Source organism: Triticum aestivum, chromosome 3D (assembly GCF_018294505.1).
Source record: "Triticum aestivum cultivar Chinese Spring chromosome 3D, IWGSC CS RefSeq v2.1, whole genome shotgun sequence".
NCBI classification, from domain to species: Eukaryota; Viridiplantae; Streptophyta; class Magnoliopsida; order Poales; family Poaceae; genus Triticum; species Triticum aestivum.
In genome coordinates this window covers 577,133,562-577,153,214 of record NC_057802.1, presented here as the reverse complement: position 1 = coordinate 577,153,214, position 19,653 = coordinate 577,133,562, and the positions used below count along the sequence as shown (strand labels likewise).

The following is a 19,653-nucleotide window of genomic DNA, read 5'->3' as shown; positions in this document are numbered from 1 at the left end:
CGGGTTTCACAGCCTGCCTCGAGCCAAACACTCGAAGAAACACTACTCCTGCACACCGCGCCCCGCACGCCACGGCGCGGCAAGCTCCGGGAAACTTCCTCGCAAGCGCCAAACCGCGTGCAGGCGCGCTCGTGGCCGACCCACCACCGCCCGCCCCGGCCCATCCATCATAATTTACCCACCCCTGGCACACCAGTCCAGTCCAGACGGCATCCAATGCCCCCACCCCACCCACCCACCCACCCTCAGATCGGATCTGAGCCCTCCCCCAATTACTACACCACCCACTCCCACCCTACCCCGCCGACGCATGGGCCCGTTCCGCTCGGAGGACCACACGGCAGCGACTCCGCGCGAGCACATGGCCGGTCGCGCCCGTTCCCTCGCCCGCTCCCCCCGCGGTTATTTCTACCGGGCCGAGCCGCGCTTGGAGAGGGCAGAGTCGAGCCAGTAGAGAGACGGACTAGACTAGACCAGATCTCGTAGCGGGGTCTCCGGCCGCCTCCCCCTCCCGGGGCCAGCACGCCCTGCCGTCCGCCGGCGGCCTGCTCGGTCGTCGGTGAGTCCGTGCAGCGGCCCGAAGAGGCGCGTGCTCGCTCCAAGGGCGAAGGGGGACGCGCCGGATCTCGCGGGGCAAGTGCGCCAGCGACCTGAGGTATGCTTCGTTCTCTTCCCGATCTTTATCCGGCCACTAGTACTTCAGTTTCGTAGAGTTCACCGAGTAGATCCGCTGCTGCGCGCATCTCAAGCGTGAGCTGTTGTTGATCCGCCGTAGGTTTAATTATTTCCTCCTGTAGATCCGGTTGAGCTAGGCTGTTGGACTAGGATCCTCATAGGTGCGAGCATCTCAGGCCCAAACTGTTGGGCATCCACCCTAGTAGAATCGCGCGTTTACTTGGAAACATGATTAAATCCTAGGTGTTCGACAGAATCATGAGTAGATCTATTTTCTTCAACAAGTAAATCATGCATGCCTAGTATGTTTTTTAATTGCCGACTTGTGCGTGCATGATCGATTTATAGTGCTAATCTGGTGGTGCAAGCTGCTCGGGGAATCCAAAAGTTTTCTATGCCTCTTAGTAGGTCTCTATTAGGCAGTGTTTCTTCCATGAAGAACTGCGCACTAGTGATAGTAGTGTGAGATTGTTATTTACCCTTTACTTTGTTTGCTCTGGTTGGTGCGTGTGCGATCTTAAGTGCAGATCGTTTGTCATTCACTGTTATTTTTTTTGGGTGCATTTAGAGAGTGAGTTTCTTTTAGGTTCTGCTCATTTCTTTCCTAGATAAGATAACTAGCTCATGGTTCAGTACTGTATTTCTCTTCATGAAGATATATTGTACTCTTGCAGATTTGCCTGCCTGCTGACCATTGCAAAAACTTTCTATTCAATAGGTACCTTGGTATGGAATGAAGTGAAGAGCGCAGAGTATCTTGGTCTTACTAATCAATGCATCATATTATGTGCGCAATAAGATTTTGCTATGCTTTCACCGTCGATGCCCACTGGTTGGATCATGCTTCTGTTTATGAGCTCATTGAAGTAACTCTCTCGTAGCTCAAATGGGCCAATTCCTCATTTGCGTGGCACACAAAACCTTCAGCTATCCATCTCCATATCAGTTGGTCTCTCTTAATTTTGTAATCTTCTGGAAATATGCTTAAGTATAATAAATGATGTGAAGGTAGATCATAGAACATCAACACAATTCTTAATCTAAAACAAGATGGTGTAGCCTAGTTTTTGTGATTTAACACAAATAGGAGGGCACCCATGCACCAATACCATGAAAAGCAGCAAAGAAAATGAGTAAAAGAGGCACCTGACTTGTAGATTATACAAGAGTGATGATCTGGAAGTCAACCCTCTTTTACCAGTAGTTTGATCTACCTTCTCATCTATAGGATTAGTTATTATGTCTAAGCATGTTTTTAGAAGATTAGAAGATTAAGCAAGCTCATTCGATATGTAAGGTGGATAGTTTGAGGTTTTGTTTATCATGAAAAACAAGGGATTAGCAAGTTTGAGCTCGGTGGTAGAATTGCTCAATGAGATCGTGAATAGGAGCATGATTCAACCAATTGACATCAATGTTGATAAAGGCATGGAAAAATCTTATCGTATACATGATATGGTGATTGATTTCATATGCTGAAGAAAAACACTTCTGTGGCATGGAGTGAAAGCGGTCTATCCAAAGGCAAGATGTGAAGATTATCCATCTGAAAGAGCATGACAGGTAGCAGCGATGTGACAATGAGGTCTCTTGCAATTGTTGATTCAGTGTAGCTTATGTTGAATTTTCCAAGTTCTACATGCGCTGGATTAGAATATTGTGCTGCATGTCTCTATTCTTTGCAATCACAATGATTCACAAATATTGTGTTTGCCTTCTTGTTCTGATTCGTCTTCTTCAATGACATGAATCACCCATTGTATTTGTACCCATTGATGCTGAATTATAGTCGTGAATCTCTGGTGTATTTGTACCCACTTATTTTTTTTTGTAAGTATTTGTACCCACTTATGCTGAATTATATTGTCACTTAGGCAAGAAGCATCTAAGTTTCTGTGTGGCTCCTGCAGTTGTCTCATGATGAACTTGTTCTCCTGTTCCTTTATTTTGATACTGGCTTGTTATTCTGTCTATTTTGATTATCCATGTTGTCTCTTTATAATAGGAGTAGCAGCTTTAGAAGTCTTCTTACTCTGCTCTTTGAATGAAATTTGAGGTCATTCAATTTGTGCATTGTTCCGAAACCTTGATTTTCTTTATTGACCTGTATATGTCACATTTGTTCAAATTTGACTGGTCTGCTACTAGCCTGAACTGATGCAATGATTTTTGTAGGTGAAATTTCTGATTGCCATCAGTAGGAGGATTGGCACAACTGAGGCCTTGCAATATCCTTGCTGAAGCTACTTGTGTTCAGCGTTTGAGGATATTGATCGGAGGCTGAGAGTCCAGAAAACTGCATTTGCCTTGGTGTTTGATTGTCATTCTTCTGTAACAGAGAACTGAGAACTGAGATTAAACGTTGGGATTTTTCCATCTACTCGTTGAATGAAATTATGGCAGTAATGCTTTGATTTTGACATGATTCTTTTTTCGGAAAAATGGAGGCATTCCATTTATTTATATTAATAAAGGAGCCAGAAGAGAGCCGGTAAAGACGGAACAGAAGCTCGTGACATGATATCCCCCGATTAATTTCTGATGTCCCTAGAAATTCTAGTGTTCCTCTTATCCAAAGCCAATTCCGCTGTGAAAACTCTATTTTACACGATTTTATGGTGCTAGAAAGTACTGCTCCAGTTTTGAATTATGAGATGTTTTAATTTTTTGAATCGAATGTACATAAACATGTTTTAGTGTGATTGTTTATTTATTTCAGTCCGTATGTAGTCTATATTGAAATGTCCAAAACGTCTCGCGTTAACCGTCATTTTTTTGCATGCTTCAACATTGCACATAACGTGGTAAATATTACAGTACATGTGGTTGTGTGTGCTTCTGTACTTAGAGTAACCGAGCCGTTCATATTAATGCATGTCTTCTCACGTGGCATTGCAGGTAGCAGGAGCACATGGACTCCACGGTGCGAGCCTCCAGCTCCCCTGCTTCTAGTCCGACCAAGACATAGGTTCAAGGACGCTTTATATTTGTCTTGCCTTCTGTAACAACATGAAACTCACATGATATCTACTTATGCCTGAATTCTTTTATCACTTCCGTCGATTCAAGAACCGTCAAGTTTCCGCCGCGCCTCCTGCATTACGATGTACTGCTGGTTGGTTAATTTGCCTCCTTTGATTATCTGTTCCGCTTCTTCCTAAATAGCAGCTTTCAGAATTCAGACTCGTTTATTCCAGACTTGTGGAATAAGAATTTGTTCATTTAATAAGATCTTGTGAAGTTTTGCCTTAAATTCTAGCTGTTGCGTTTTTGTTTCTTCATCACCTTGTCACAGTGGGTGTTAGTGACCCTGTTGATGCATCGATGTTTGTCTGAATTTAAGAAAGATTTGATGAGCAAACCATATCAGGCAACTTGTTACTTTTCTGTAGCATAGCAACACGTCAGTTTACACCACATGTCATGACGGTACATAAGCATGATTTTAGGTTGACAGGGCACACAATTAGCAAGCAAAAGGAAATACAAAGGCAACAAAATAAATAATTCTCCTTTTGAAAAAATGTAAATAAATAAATTTATATAATCAACTATTCACTGGTTCTTTCTTCTACGCGTTCTCGCCTCTAGTTGGGCCGCACTTTTCACGCACCATCTTTTTTACTTAGCTAGAATTCACAAATTTATATAATCAACTATTTTTTTCTATTTTATTTATTGATGTGAAACTTGAATCTAGATTAGAGACCCTGTGGTGTGATAAAAGCATATTGTGTTGATGTTGTCAAATTTCTGCCCTTTTTTGTGAACACCACAAACCGTGTTGATGATACTTTATCCCATCAACTGATGGCTGATGAGCAGAACGACAAAAGTGTTTTAATCCTATCATGAGGACTTCTTCAGTTTATGATGGCATCTGTATGTCCACAAGCGCATTAGATGCCCCGATGCAGCAAATGTATTTTGTATCCATCCTTAGGCTTCATTCGGTAGGAGAATTTCCTATAGATGCATTCAGTTTGTAGGAAATGCGTACGGTGGGCACCACCACTTATTCGGGCGACCTGAATGAGGGGCGACCGGGCGACTGGGCAGGCGACTGAGCCCGCGACGGCGCCCTCCGCGTCCAGTGATCGCCGGCGGGTCGGCGGGAGGTTTTGGGCTCTCGCCGATTCAGACGAAGAAGACGTGGACGACGATGGGGATTCTCCGGCGGATCCCCTGCCCTCACCGACTTCTTCGGATCTCATTTGCGAATTTTTTCATTCAGGTTATACTGAAGATGAGGTGGCTACGACGATTGATCGTGTTCTGCCATCGGATGATCCGGCGCGAATCGGTCTTCGCGCGGACGAGAAGAAAGAGATGATTCGACGTGTAGTGCATCGGAGGACGGCGGCATCCGCGATTCGACCTTGGAAGGGTCCCATACCTAAGGTGAGTCTTCCGAATCTTACGCTTTTCGACATGATTAGGCCGGAGTCGTGGATTACTGTTAAGAAGAGGAAGAATACGAGGCGGATCGGCGGTCGTCAGGCACCGACGGCGCCGGTCTTGGCTGCGCCGGCGATGGGGATCTTGGAGGCGAGAGCGCGGCGTTTGAACAGTTTGTTGGGCTCCGTTGGGCCGGCTCGGAGGGAGTCGAGTCCACGAGGAGTTGGGCCTAGGTCAGATGGGTATGAGGCCCATGCTGAACCGGACCATACTCCATCCCGCAACGCAATCACATGCACGTACGAGGGGGATCGGTCTCCTTCCTGTCGTGCGCCGTCGTCTGTCGCTGTTAGGGTTCGCAGGCGCGGGACCAGGGGATTCCCCACGTGTGGTGCTCGTCGGGCGAGAAGGATTCGACCTCTCCTGGACATGGCCGGTCGCGGGGCTGCGCCGCCGCCATCGAAGAGACTCGCCTCGTCCGCTCCAGCAGGGCGGGGCGGGGAGGAGCCGCCTCCGGCGGCGGGGGCCGGGCGTGGAGCCCTCGTGCCGCCGGGCCAGAGGCAGCCGGCAGGCGGGGGCGTTCCACTGGGACCGGGCCGCGGTAATGCTAACTCGGGCGTGAGGCCGCCGGCGCCTATTGCTTAGCCGGTAGCAGGTCGAGGTGGGTCTAGGCCTCCAGTGCCGGGGGTGTCCTTGCAACCGGCGGCTGGAAAGGGCGGGCTCAGGCCTCCGGCGCCCGTCGCTCCGCCGGCAGCGGGTCGAGGCGGGCCAAGGCCCCCACAGCTGGGCGCGGCTGGTGTAGCTGGTACTGGCAGAGGTGGTGCTACTCCTGGGATCGTGCCGTCACCTGTGGGCGGTCAGTCTCATGCCGCGCCTCCGCCTCACTTCGTCGCGCGGCTGGCTCAAAACCGGTCGGGACCATCTCAGACGAGGCAGAATTCAAGTTCTAAAAGAGTCCCGTGCTCCGCCCCGAGGCCAATGGGGGGACGATGGGTTAGATGTGTATGGCGATGGACAGCACCGTGGTTCCTCTTCCACGGGAGGGGGGCGTGGTTATGCCTGGCAGAGTGACGGGTCTGCTGAGAGACCGTTTCTCGGCCCTCCAGGAGGTTTTGTTGAGGGTGCCTCCGGTCCGGATCACCGCCAGAGAGGGGGTCACCGTGGACATCGTGGTGGTCGGGGCGGTGGCCGCGGGAGGTATCATCGCAGACCGCCTCCGCCTTCGGCAGTTGTTGACCAAGCGGCGTCAGTAGTGGAGACCGATCGTGCTTCCACGGAGCTCCCTCCACAGGCGATGGAGGTGGTAGCGGCTTTAGCCAATGTTGAGGTTCCTGCGACTAGGAGTGTGACTGAGGTTACCGACAGGTCTGATGCTGAGAGGGCGTCCAAGTGGGCGCGTAAGAAGGAAAGGATGCTTTGCTACCGTTGTGGTGAGAAGGGCCACTTCATTGCTGAATGCGTGGCAGAGCTGTGTGAGTCCTGTGGTAAGCCGGCACATGCCTCGGGGGATTGCCCGTTGTTGCGTGACCAGGCTCCGTCTTTGACAATGTATGGAGTTTATTGTGCTGAGCTAATGTTCTTTGAGTCCCCGGCCGCGTGAGAGATTCTGGAGGAGACTTTGAGCTTGACCACCGGGGTTGTCAAAGCTACTCAGGGTGAGGTTTCGGAGGCTCAGATTGTGCAGAGGCTTCAGGAACTGGCACCGGGGGACTTCCATTGGGAGCTCGTTACTCTCGAGGCCAATGTTTTTAAGGTGGAGTTTCCTTCTGTGGATGATCTGCAGAGGCTGTTGAGTTTTGGTTTATGTAGAGTTCCTGGCACTAGGTGCATTCTGGAGTTCCATGAGTGGCAGCAGGTGGAGCCTAAAGGAAAGCCGCTTACGCAGGTCTGGTTGAGGTTTTCGGGGGCTCCATCTAAGCCTTTGCAGGATGTTCGAGTTGTGGCCAGTATGGGCATTATGGTTGGCAAGACGGAGAAAGTGGATATGGCCTTTACTCGTGCACATGGAGTGGCCCACATCTTAGTGAGCGTTTTGGATATTGAGTTCGTGCCTGATGTGGTCAACTGGACTTATAGGGGAGAGGTGTTTCCTCTTGAGATCGAGTTTGAGGACGCCGCCCTGTTTGCTGAGGCAATGATTGGGAATGATGTTGATATGCACGAGGGGGACGACAGTGCGGGAGCTGAGGGGGCACCGACTGACGAGTCGACTCATGAGGGGACTAACGGCTCTCGTCCTGTGGCTCAGTCCGGGGATGGGACCGGGGTTGAGCCGGCACCCTCACCATCGGTGCCTATGACTTCGTTGCGGTTTGGGTCCTTTGAGCCAGCCTCTACCCCTCCTAGACTTTGGAGCGACCGGGTAGATTCTGATGATGCGTTTGAGCAGTCACTACCTTTGTTGGAGTTCGAGGATGCCGGTCGGGCACTGGCTGGATGCTTGGCGCGGACATCGTCGGTGAGGACTTTGGTTGGCTCCGGGGACGGGGAGTCGGTGGTTGCTCCTCCTGAGGTCGAGGTTCCGGAGATAACGGCTGCGGCTGAGGTGGGGCGTGGGGGAGGGGGGTCGGGGCAGGTGGCTTCGACTTCCCTCTTCACTATCCCGACGTCGGCATCGCTGGTCATGGCGGGATCGGCGGGTGCTGGGAGAGGAGGCCCGAGGCAGGCGGCCTCGGCCCTCTCTCCCTCGGGCGTGGCGGCGGCGGCCGCGCCTTCTGTGGCGTTGGGGGAGGAGGTTTTGGGGCAGGCGGCCCTGACTCCTCCTTCCTCGCCGGCGGTCAGGAGGACCGCATCTCCTTCGGTCGTGGCGGCGCCCGCGCCTTCTGAGACGTCGGGGGAGGGGGGCTTGGGGCAGGTACCCCTGACTCCTCCTTCCTCGTCGGCGGTCAGGAGGACCGAGTCTCTTCCGGTCGTGGAGACGGCACCTGCGCTTGCTGAGACGCTGGGGGTGGGGGGTTTGGGGCAGGTGGCCCTGGTGTTGGAAATATGCCCTAGAGGCAATAATAAATTGGTTATTATTATATTTCCTTGTTCATGATAATCGTTTATTATCCATGCTAAAATTGTATTGATAGGAAACTCAGATACATGTGTGGATACATAGACAACACCATGTCCCTAGTAAGCCTCTAGTTGATTACCTCGTTGATCAATAGATGGTTACGGTTTCCTGACCATGGACATTGGATGTCGTTGATAACGGGATGGACAAGACCCAATCCTAAGCCTAGCACAAGATCTAGCACAAGCCTCTAGTTGTCGCTTGTCACATCATTAGGAGAATGATGTGATGGACAAGACCCAATCCTAAGCCTAGCACAAGATCGTGTAGTTCGTTTGCTAAGAGCTTTTCTAATGTCAAGTATCATTTCCTTAGACCATGAGATTGTGCAACTCCCGGATACCGTAGGAATGCTTTGGGTGTACCAAACGTCACAACGTAACTGGGTGGCTATAAAGGTGCACTACAGGTATCTCCGAAAGTGTTTGTTGGGTTGGCACGAATCGAGACTGGGATTTGTCACTCCGTGTAAACGGAGAGGTATCTCTGGGCCCACTCGGTAGGACATCATCATAATGTGCACATTGTGACCAAGGAGTTGATCACGGGATGATGTGTTACGGAACGAGTAAAGAGACTTGCCGGTAACGAGATTGAACAAGGTATCGGGATACCGACGATCGAATCTCGGGCAAGTACTATACCGGTAGACAAAGGGAATTGTATACGGGATTGATTGAATCCCCGGCATCGTGGTTCATCCGATGAGATCATCGAGGAGCATGTGGGAGCCAACATGGGTATCCAGATCCCGCTGTTGGTTATTGACCGGAGAGTCGTCTCGGTCATGTCTGCCTGTCTCCCGAACCCGTAGGGTCTACACACTTAAGGTTCGGTGACGCTAGGGTTATAGAGATATAAGTATGCGGTAACCGAAAGTTGTTCGGAGTCCCGGATGAGATCCCGGCCGTCACGAGGAGTTCCGGAATGGTCCGGAGGTAAAGATTTATATATGAGAAGTCTTATTTTGGTCGCCGGAAAAGTTTCGCACTTTATCGGTATTGTACCGAGAGTGCCGAAAGGGGTCCGGGGGTCCACCAAGGGGGTCCACCAGCCCCGGGGGGGGGGGGCACATGGGCTGTAGGGGGTGCGCCTTGGCCTATATGGGCCAAGGGCACCAGCCCCAAGAGGCCCATGCGCCAAGAGATAAGGAAAAGGGAGAGTCCTAAAGGGGGAAGGCACCTCCGAGGTGCCTTGGGGAGGAAGGACTCCTCCCTGGCCGCACCCTTCCTTGGAGGAAGGGCCAAGGCTGCGCCCCCCTCTCCCTTGGCCCTATATATAGTGGGGGGGAGGGAGGGCAGCAATACCTAAGCCCTGGCGCCTCCCTCCCCCTCCCGTGACACATCTCCCTCCTCCCGCTTGCGCTTGGCGAAGCCCTGTTGGAATCCCGCTACTTCCACCACCACGCCGTCGTGCTGCTGGATCTCCGTCAACCTCTCCTCCCCCCTTGCTGGATCAACAAGGAGGAGACGTCGCTGCTCCGTACGTGTGTTGAACGCGGAGGTGCCGTCCGTTCGGCGCTAGGATCATCGGTGATTTGGATCACGATGAGTACGACTCCATCAACCCCGTTCTCTTGAACGCTTCCGCTCGCGATCTACAAGGGTATGTAGATGCACTCCTTCCCTCTCGTTGCTAGTAAACTCCATAGATTGATCTTGGTGATGCGTAGAAAATTTTGAATTTCTGCTACGTTACCCACCAGTGGCATCATGAGCTAGGTCTATGCGTAGTTTCTATGCACGAGTAGAACACAAAGTAGTTGTGGGCGTAGATGTTGCCAATTCTTCTTGCCGCTACTAGTCTTATCTTGTTTCGGCGGCATTGTGGGATGAAGCGGCCCGGACCGACCTTACACGTACGCTTATGTGAGACAGGTTCCACCGACTGACATGCACTAGTTGCATAAGGTGGCTAGCGGGTGTCTGTCTCTCCCACTTTAGTCGGAACGGATTCGATGAAAAGGGTCCTTATGAAGGGTAAATAGAAATTGGCATATCACGTTGTGGTTTTACGTAGGTAAGAAACGTTCTTGCTAGAAACCTATACAAGCCACGTAAAAACTTGCAACAACAATTAGAGGACGTCTAACTTGTTTTTGCAGCATGTGCTATGTGATGTGATATGGCCAGAAGATGTGATGAATGATATATGTGATGTATGAGATTGATCATATTCTTGTAATAGGGATCGCGACTTGCATGTCGATGAGTATGACAACCGGCAGGAGCCATAGGAGTTGTCTTCATTTTTTGTATGACCTGCGTGTCATTGAATAACGCCATGTAAATTACTTTACTTTATTGCTAAGCGCGTTAGCCATAGAAGTAGAAGTAATCGTTGGCGTGACAACTTCATGAAGACACAATGATGGAGATCATGATGATGGAGATCATGATGATGCAGATCATGGTGTCATGCCGGTGACAAAGATGATCATGGTGCCCCGAAGATGGAGATCAAAGGAGCAAAATGATATTGGCCATATTATGTCACTATTTGATTGCATGTGATGTTTATCATGTTATGCATCTTATTTGCTTAGAACGACGGTAGCTTAAATAAGATGATCCCTCACTAAAAATTTCAAGAGACGTGTTCCCCCTAACTGTGCACCGTTGCGAAGGTTCGTTGTTTCGAAGCACCACGTGATGATCGGGTGTGATAGATTCTAACGTTCGAATACAACGGGTGTTCACGAGCCTAGCATGTACAGACATGGCCTCGGAACACATGCAAAACACTTAGGTTGACTTGACGAGCCTAGCATGTACAGACATGGCCTCGGAACACAAGAGACCGAAAGGTCGAACATGAGTCGTATAGTAGATACGATCAACATGGAGATGTTCACCGATGATGACTAGTCCGTCTCACGTGATGATCGGACACAGCCTAGTTTGACTCGGATCATGTATCACTTAGATGACTAGAGGGATGTCTATCTGAGTGGGAGTTCATTAATCAGATGAACTTAATTATCATGAACATAGTCAAAAAGTCTTTGCAAATTATGTCATAGCTTGCGCTTTAGTTCTACTGTTTTAAGATATGTTCCTAGAGAAAATTTAGTTGAAAGTTGATAGTAGCAATTATGCGGACTGGGTCCGTAAACTGAGGATTGTCCTCATTGCTGCACAGAAGACTTATGTCCTTAATGCACCGCTCGGTGTGCTGAACCTCAGCATCGTCTGTAGATGTTGCGGAACATCTGACATACACGTTTTGATGACTACGTGATAGTTCAGTGCGTAATGCTAACGGTTTAGAATTGTGGCACCAAAGACGTTTTTGAAACGTCGCAGAACATATGAGATGTTCCGAAGACTGAAATTGGGATTTCAGACTAGTGCCCACGTCAAGAGGTATGAGACCTCTGACAAGTTTCTTAAGCCTGCAGACTAAGGGAGAAAAGCTCAATCGTTGAGCATGTGCTCAGATTATCTGAGTGCCACAATCGCTTGAATCGAGTGGGAGTTAATCTTCCAGATGAGATAGTGATGGTTCTCCATAGTCACTGCCACCAAGCTATTAGAGCTTCGTGATGAACTATAACATATCAGGGATAGTTATGATGATCCTTGAGCTATTCGCGATGTTTGACACCGCGAAAATAGAAATCAAGAAGGAGCATCAATTGTTGATGGTTAGTAAAACCACTAGTTTCTAGAAGGGCAAGGGCAAAAGGGATACTTCATGAAACAGCAAATCATTTGCTGCTCTAGTGAAGAATCCCAAGATTGAACCCAAACCTGAGACTAAGTGCTTCTGTAATGAGGGGAACGGTCACTGAAGCAGAACTACCCTAGATACTTGGTAGATGAGAAGGCAGGCAAGGTTGACAGAAGTATATTGGATATACATTATATGAATGTGTACTTTACTAGTACTCCTAGCAGCACCAGGGTATTAGATACCGGTTCGGTTGCTAAGTGTTAGTAACTCGAAATAAAAGCTGTGGAATAAACGGAGACTAGCTAAAGGTGAGATGGCGATGTGTGTTGGAAGTGTTTCCAAGGTTGATGTGATCAAGCATCGCATGCTCCCTCTACCATCGAGATTGGTGTTAAACCTAAATAATTGTTATTTGATGTTTGCGTTGAGCATAAACATGATTGGATTATGTTTATCGCAATACGGTTATTCATTTAAGGAGAATAATGGTTACTCTGTTTATTTGAATAATACCTTCAATGGTCTTGCACCTAAAATGAATCTCGATCGCAGTGATACACATGTTCGTGCCAAAAGATATAAAATAGTAATGATAGTACCACATACTTGTGGCACTGCCATTTGAGTCATATTGGTATAGAATGCATGAAGAAGCTCCATGTAGATGGATCTTTGGACTCACTCGTTTTTGAAAAGATTGAGACATGCGAACCATGTCTATTGGTATATATGCATGAAGAAACTCCATGCAGATGGATAGTTTGGACTCACTTGATTTTGAATCACTTGAGACATGCAAATCATACCACATGGGCAAGATGACTGAAATGCCTCGTTTTCAGTAAGATGGACAAGAGAGCAACTTGTTGGAAGTAATACATTTGATGTGTGCAGTCCAATGAGTGCTGAGGCATGCAGTGGATATCGATATGTTCTTACTTCACAGATGATTTGAGTAGATGCTGAGAATATTTACTTGATGAAACACAAGTCTGAATTATTGAAAGGTTCAAGTAATTTTAGAGTGAAGTTGAAAATCGTCGTGACAAGAGGATAAAATGTCTATGATATGATCATAGAGATGAATATCTGAGTTACGAGTTTGGCACACAATTAAGACATTGTGGAAAGTGTTTCACAATTGATAGCGCCTGGAACACCACAGTGTGATGGTGTCCGAACATCATAACTGCACCCTATTGGATATGGTGCATACCATGATGTCTCTTATCGAATTACCACTATCATTTATGGCTTAGGCATTAGAGACAACCGCATTCACTTTAAATAGGGCACCACGCAATTCCGTTGAGACGACACCGTTTAGAGAAACCTAAGTTGTCGTTTCTTAAAAGTTTGGGGCTGCGATGCTTATGTGAAAAAGTTCCAGGCTAATAAGCTCGAGCCCAAAGCGGATAAATGCATCTTCATAGAATACCCAAAATAGTTGGGTATACCTCCTATTTCAGATCTGGGAGCAAAAGTAATTGCTTCTAGAAACGGGTCCTTTCTCGAGGAAAAGTTTCTCTCAAAAGAATTGAGTGGGAGGATGGTGGAGACTTGATGAGGTTATTGAACCATAACTTCAACTAGTGTGTAGCAGGGCACAGGAAGTTGTTCCTGTGGCACCTACACCAATTGAAGTAGAAGCTTATGATAGTGATCATGAAACTTTGGATCAAGTCACTACCAAACCTCGTAGGACGACGAGGATGCGTACTACTTCAGAGTAATGCGTGATCCTGTCTCGGAAGTCATGTTGCTAGACAACAATGAACCTACGAGCTATGGAGAAGCGATGGTGGGCCTGGATTCCGACGAATGGCTCGAGGCCATAAAATCCGAGAGAGGATCCATGTATAAAGCAAAGTATAGACTTTGGAAGAAATACTTGATAGTCGTAAGGCTGTTGGGTGCAGATGGATTTTAAAAGGAAGACAGACAATGATGGTAAGTGTCACCATTAAGAAAGCTCGGCTTGTCGTTAAGATGTTTTCCGACAAGTTCAAGGAGTTGACTACGATGAGACTTTCTCACTCGTAGCGATGCTAATAGTCTGTTGGAATCATATTAGCAGTTACTGCATTATTTATGAAATCTTGCAGATAGGATATCAAAACAAGTTTCCTTACTAGTGTTCGTGAGGAAAGGTTGTATGTGATACAACCAGAAGGTTTTGTCAATCCTGAAAGATGCTAACAAGTATGCTAGCTCCAGCGATCCTTCCGTGGACTAGAGCAAGCATCTCGGAGTCAGAATATACGCTTTGATGGAGTGATCAAAGTTTTTGGGTTTATACAAAGTTTGTTAGAAACTTGTATTTACAATAAAGTGAGTGGGAGCGCTACAACATTTCAGATAAGTATATGTGAATGACATATTGTTGATCCGAAATAATGTAAAATTTCTGAAAAGCATAAAGGGTTGTTTGAAAGGAGTTTTTCAAAGGAAGACCTGGATAAAGCTTCTTACATATTGGGCATCAAGATCTATAGAGATAGATCAAGACGCCCGATGATACTTTCAAAGAACGCACACCTTGACATGATTTTGAAAGAGTTCAAAATAGATCAGCAAAGAAGGAGTTCTTGGCTGTGTTACAAGGTGTGAGTATTGAGTAAGACTCAAGACCTGACCACAGCAGAAGAGAGAGAAAGGACGAAGGTCGTCCCCTATGCTTTAGACGTAGGCTCTACAGTATGCTATGCTGTGTACCGCACATGAAGTGGGCCTTGCCATGAGTTGGTCAAGGGGTACAATAGTGATCCGGGAATGGATCACATGACAGCGGTCGAACTTATCCTTAGTATCTAGTGGACTAAGGAATTTTCTCGATTATGGAGGTGAAAAGGAGTTCGTCGTAAAGGGTTACGTCGATGCGAACTTTGACACTAATCCGGATGACTCTGAGTAGTAGACCGGATTCGTATAGTAGAGCAGTTATTTGAAATGGCTCCAAGTAGCGCGTGGTAGCATCCACAAGATGACATAGATATTCGTAAAGCACACACGGATCTGAAAGGTTCAGACCCGTTGACTAATAACCTCTCTCACAAGCATAACATGATCAAACCAGAACTCATTGAGTTTTAATCACATAGTGATGTGAACTAGATTGTTGACTCTAGTAAACTCTTTGGACGTTGGTCACATGGTGATGTGACCTGTGAGTGTTAATCACATGGTGATGTGAACTAGATTATTGCTCTAGTGCAAGTGGGAGACTGTTGGAAATATGCCCTAGAGGCAATAATAAATTGGTTATTATTATATTTCCTTGTTCATGATAATCGTTTATTATCCATGCTAAAATTGTATTGATAGGAAACTCAGATACATGTGTGGATACATAGACAACACCATGTCCCTAGTAAGCCTCTAGTTGACTAGCTCGTTGATCAATAGATGGTTACGGTTTCCTGACCATGGATATTGGATGTCGTTGATAACGGGATCACATCATTAGGAGAATGATGTGATGGACAAGACCCAATCCTAAGCCTAGCACAAGATCGTGTAGTTCGTTTGCTAAGAGCTTTTCTAATGTCAAGTATCATTTCCTTAGACCATGAGATTGTGCAACTCCCGGATACCGTAGGAATGCTTTGGGTGTACCAAACGTCACAACATAACTGGGTGGCTATAAAGGTGCACTACAGGTATCTCCGAAAGTGTTTGTTGGGTTGGCACGAATCGAGACTGGGATTTGTCACTCCGTGTAAATGGAGAGGTATCTCTGGGCCCACTCGGTAGGACATCATCATAATGTGCACATTGTGACCAAGGAGTTGATCACGGGATGATGTGTTACGGAACGAGTAAAGAGAGTTGCCGGTAACGAGATTGAACAAGGTATCGGGATACCGACGATCGAATCTCGGGCAAGTACTATACCGGTAGACAAAGGGAATTGTATACGAGATTGATTGAATCCCCGGCATCGTGGTTCATCCGATGAGATCATCGAGGAGCATGTGGGAGCCAACATGGGTATCCAGATCCCGCTGTTGGTTATTGACCGGAGAGTCGTCTCGGTCATGTCTGCCTGTCTCCCGAACCCGTAGGGTCTACACACTTAAGGTTCGGTGTTATAGAGATATTAGTATGCGGTAACCCGAAAGTTGTTCGGAGTCCCGGATGAGATCCCGGACGCCACGAGGAGTTCCGGAATGGTCCGGAGGTAAAGATTTATATATGGGAAGTCTTATTTTGGTCGCCGGAAAAGTTTCGCACTTTATCGGTATTGTACCGAGAGTGCCGAAAGGGGTCCGGGGGTCCACCAGCCCCGGGGGGGGGGGGGCACATGGGCTGTAGGGGGTGCGCCTTGGCCTATATGGGCCAAGGGCACCAGCCCCAAGAGGCCCATGCGCCAAGAGATAAGGAAAAGGGAGAGTCCTAAAGGGGGAAGGCACCTCCGAGGTGCCTTGGGGAGGAAGGACTCCTCCCTGGCCGCACCCTTCCTTGGAGGAAGGGCCAAGGCTGCGCCCCCCCTCTCCCTTGGCCCTATATATAGTGGGGGGGGGAGGGAGGGCAGCAATACCTAAGCCCTGGCGCCTCCCTCTCCCTCCCGTGACACATCTCCCTCCTCCCGCTTGCGCTTGGCGAAGCCCTGTTGGAATCCCGCTACTTCCACCACCACGCCGTCGTGCTGCTGGATCTCCATCAACCTCTCCTCCCCCCTTGCTGGATCAACAAGGAGGAGACGTCGCTGCTCCGTACGTGTGTTGAACGCGGAGGTGCCGTCCGTTCGGCGCTAGGATCATCGGTGATTTGGATCACGACGAGTACGACTCCATCAACCCCGTTCTCTTGAACGCTTCCGCTCACGATCTACAAGGGTATGTAGATGCACTCCTTCCCTCTCGTTGCTAGTAAACTCCATAGATTGATCTTGGTGATGCGTAGAAAATTTTGAATTTCTGCTACGTTACCCAACACCTGGCTCCTCCTCCCTTTTCGGCGGTCAGGAGGACCGCGTCTCCTGCGACGATGACGACCCATACTTCGCCGAAGGGTGGGGCGGGAGGAGGGCTCGGGCAGGCGGCCCCCGCCATCCTCCCTCCCAGTGTACCCGTTGCTAGGGGTCTCGGCTTGGGGCACTTGTCCGAGGGGTATGGGAGCCCGCAGCCACCTCCTCCGGTAACCTTGGTTGACCCTTCGCGGGTTTCAGCGCGAGGAGTTACTAGGGAGGAGGTCGTTGCTTTTGGCGGGATCCCGGACCCGGCCTCGACGGGGAGGCGGATGAGTGCTCGCATCCAGGAGCTTCCGGAGGTTGATGACATGCAGCAGAGGTGCGCTATGAGGGCGGCCAAGCTTCATGATGCTGAGATCTCTACTGGTATGTCCGTCAACATATCTAATTCTTTATTGCATTTTTCTAATGAGGAAATTATAAATAATGCAAACCAATTAGGAGTTTCACTCGGGGCTATAGATAGTGAGATTTCCAATTCGGTGAATGATTTGTTAGATTTGGAGGCGGAGCGTGCCTTAGAGACTATTCGTAATCTTGCAGCGGTTAAACCCATGACTGACAATGAGATTGATGCATTAGGGGTTAGAGTGCTCGATAATATGTGTGTGGATCTAGCACCATCCAACCATGAGTCTGAGGACGATGATATGCCCATAGATAATGCAGTTGTTTATTCCGCTGAGCCCGGTTATGAGGACCGGGAGTCAGGACCTAGTAAACCAAAGCGTAAGTGGAAACGGAAAATTTATCCAGATTCTGCAGTTCGTAGGAGTGCTAGGATTCGGACTACTAAAAAATTTCATGATGAGTGATGAAAGGAATCTTTTGGAATAGCAGAGGTCTGAAAGACTTGGCTAAAAGAAGGTTTCTTGCTGAGGCATCTCTGGAGCATCGTTTAGATTTTATTGCTCTATCGGAAACTGGTAGAGACAACTTTGCGCCCCAGTTCCTTTCCTCTCTTGCGGGTGGTGTTGATTTTGATTGGCATTGCCTCCCTCCGCGAGGAAGATCGGGTGGTATCTTGCTGGGTGTGAGATGCGATTCGCTTGAAGTCCGTAGTGTAGTGATGGGCGACTTCGCGGTTAAGTTTCGAGTCAGGTCTAAGGTTGATGGTTTCAACTGGGCGTTGGTGGCGGTTTATGGTGCCGCACAGCCCGAGCTTAAACCGGAATTTTTGGCGGATCTTGTTCGGATTTGTGGGTCCGAGCAGCTTCCAATCTTAGTTGGGGGTGATTTCAACATCATTAGGAGGAGAGAGGAGAAGAATAATGATAACTTTGACGGCAGGTGGTCGTTCATGTTCAATACTATTATTGAAAGCTTGGATCTAAGGGAGATAGAGCTTTCTGGTAGAAAGTTTACCTGGGCTAACTCTTTGCCCAACCCAACTTACGAAAAGCTTGATCGAGTTCTTGCGAGTGTGGAGTGGGAACAGAAGTTCCCGCTTGTGACGGTTCAAGCTCTTTCGCGGGGTTTTTCCGATCACACACCCTTGTTCGTTGACTCAGGGGAGCCGAACCACGTGGGAAACAAAAACACCTTTTCTTTTGAGATGGCCTGGTTCGAACGCGAAGGGTTCTTAGACCTGATCGCTAGGGAATGGGCGAAGGGTGTAGGAGGTAGGACTGCGGTTGAGCGTTGGCAGAATAAGATTAGGAGTTTGAGAAGCTTCTTACGGGGTTGGGCTAAGCACCTTAGTGGGGTGTATAAGATTGAGAAGGACAGGCTCCTCTCTCTTTACAGACTCTGGACATTAAGGCCGAATCCACGATTTTGATGCCTGTTGAGCTCCAGGTTAAAACTGAGGCAGAGAAGAGGTTGAAAGAACTTCTCCGCGAGGAAGAATTGAAGTGGGCTTTGCGGGCTAAAGTCCGCAAAGTGGTCCAAGGGGACGCGAATACTCAATTCTTTCATCTGATTGCTAATGGTAAGCATAGAAAGAAGAGAATATTCCAACTTGAACAAGATGAGGGCACTATTTTAGGACAGGATAACCTAAAAACATATATAACCGAGTACTATAGGCAGTTATTTGGACCTCCGGAGGATAATTGTGTAGCCCTCGATGAGTCCAGAACTGAGGATGTGCCTCAACTTTCGGCTGCTGAAAATGATATTCTGGTTGCCCCGTTCTCGGAGAAGGAGGTGTTTGATGCTATAGCACAGTTGAAAAATAATAAGGCTCCCGGACCGGACGGATTTCCGGTGGAGTTCTACAAGAAGTGCTGGCATATTATTAAGGGGGATTTGCTACCTATGTTTCATGATCTGTTCTCTGGACAGCTTCAATTATTTCACTTGAATTTTGGAACTATCACACTGCTTCCTAAGAAGACGGATGCTGTGAGAATTGAGCAGTTCAGGCCGATCTGCCTTCTCAATGTTAGTTTTAAAATCTTCACCAAGGTCAGGACTAATATGCTCACACAGATTGCGCATTCTGTGGTGCAGCACTCCCAAACTGCCTTCATGCCGGACAAAAACATCCTTGAAGGGGTGGTCGTCCTTCATGAAACGCACCATGAAATCCATTCCAAGAAATTAGATGGTGTAATTTTTAAGGTGGATTTCGAGAAAGCGTACGATAAGGTCAAATGGCCATTTCTCCAACAGGCATTGCGTATGAAAGGTTTTGATGAAGCCTGGCGCCGCCAGGTTGAATCATTTACGCAAAAAGGGAGTGTGGGAATTAAAGTGAATGACGATATTGGTCATTACTTCCAGACACATAAAGGCCTAAGACAAGGAGATCCGATGTCCCCTATCCTGTTTAACATTGTGGTTGATATGTTAGCCATATTGATAGGAAGGGCTAAGGAGAATGGTCAAGTAGGTGGCTTGGTACCTCATCTGGTTGATGGAGGTGTAT

The 19,653-nt window shown here is 48.1% G+C and overlaps 1 long non-coding RNA gene across 1 annotated transcript; it reads left to right on the top strand.

Moving 5' to 3' along the window:
• The first annotated feature begins 259 nt into the window (after positions 1-259).
• On the top strand, positions 260-2,579 carry LOC123080617 (uncharacterized). The gene is made up of 2 exons (XR_006438497.1): positions 260-655; positions 1,394-2,579. It is a non-coding gene; the product is annotated as an uncharacterized lncRNA (long non-coding RNA).
• Positions 2,580-19,653: the final 17,074 nt, after the last annotated feature.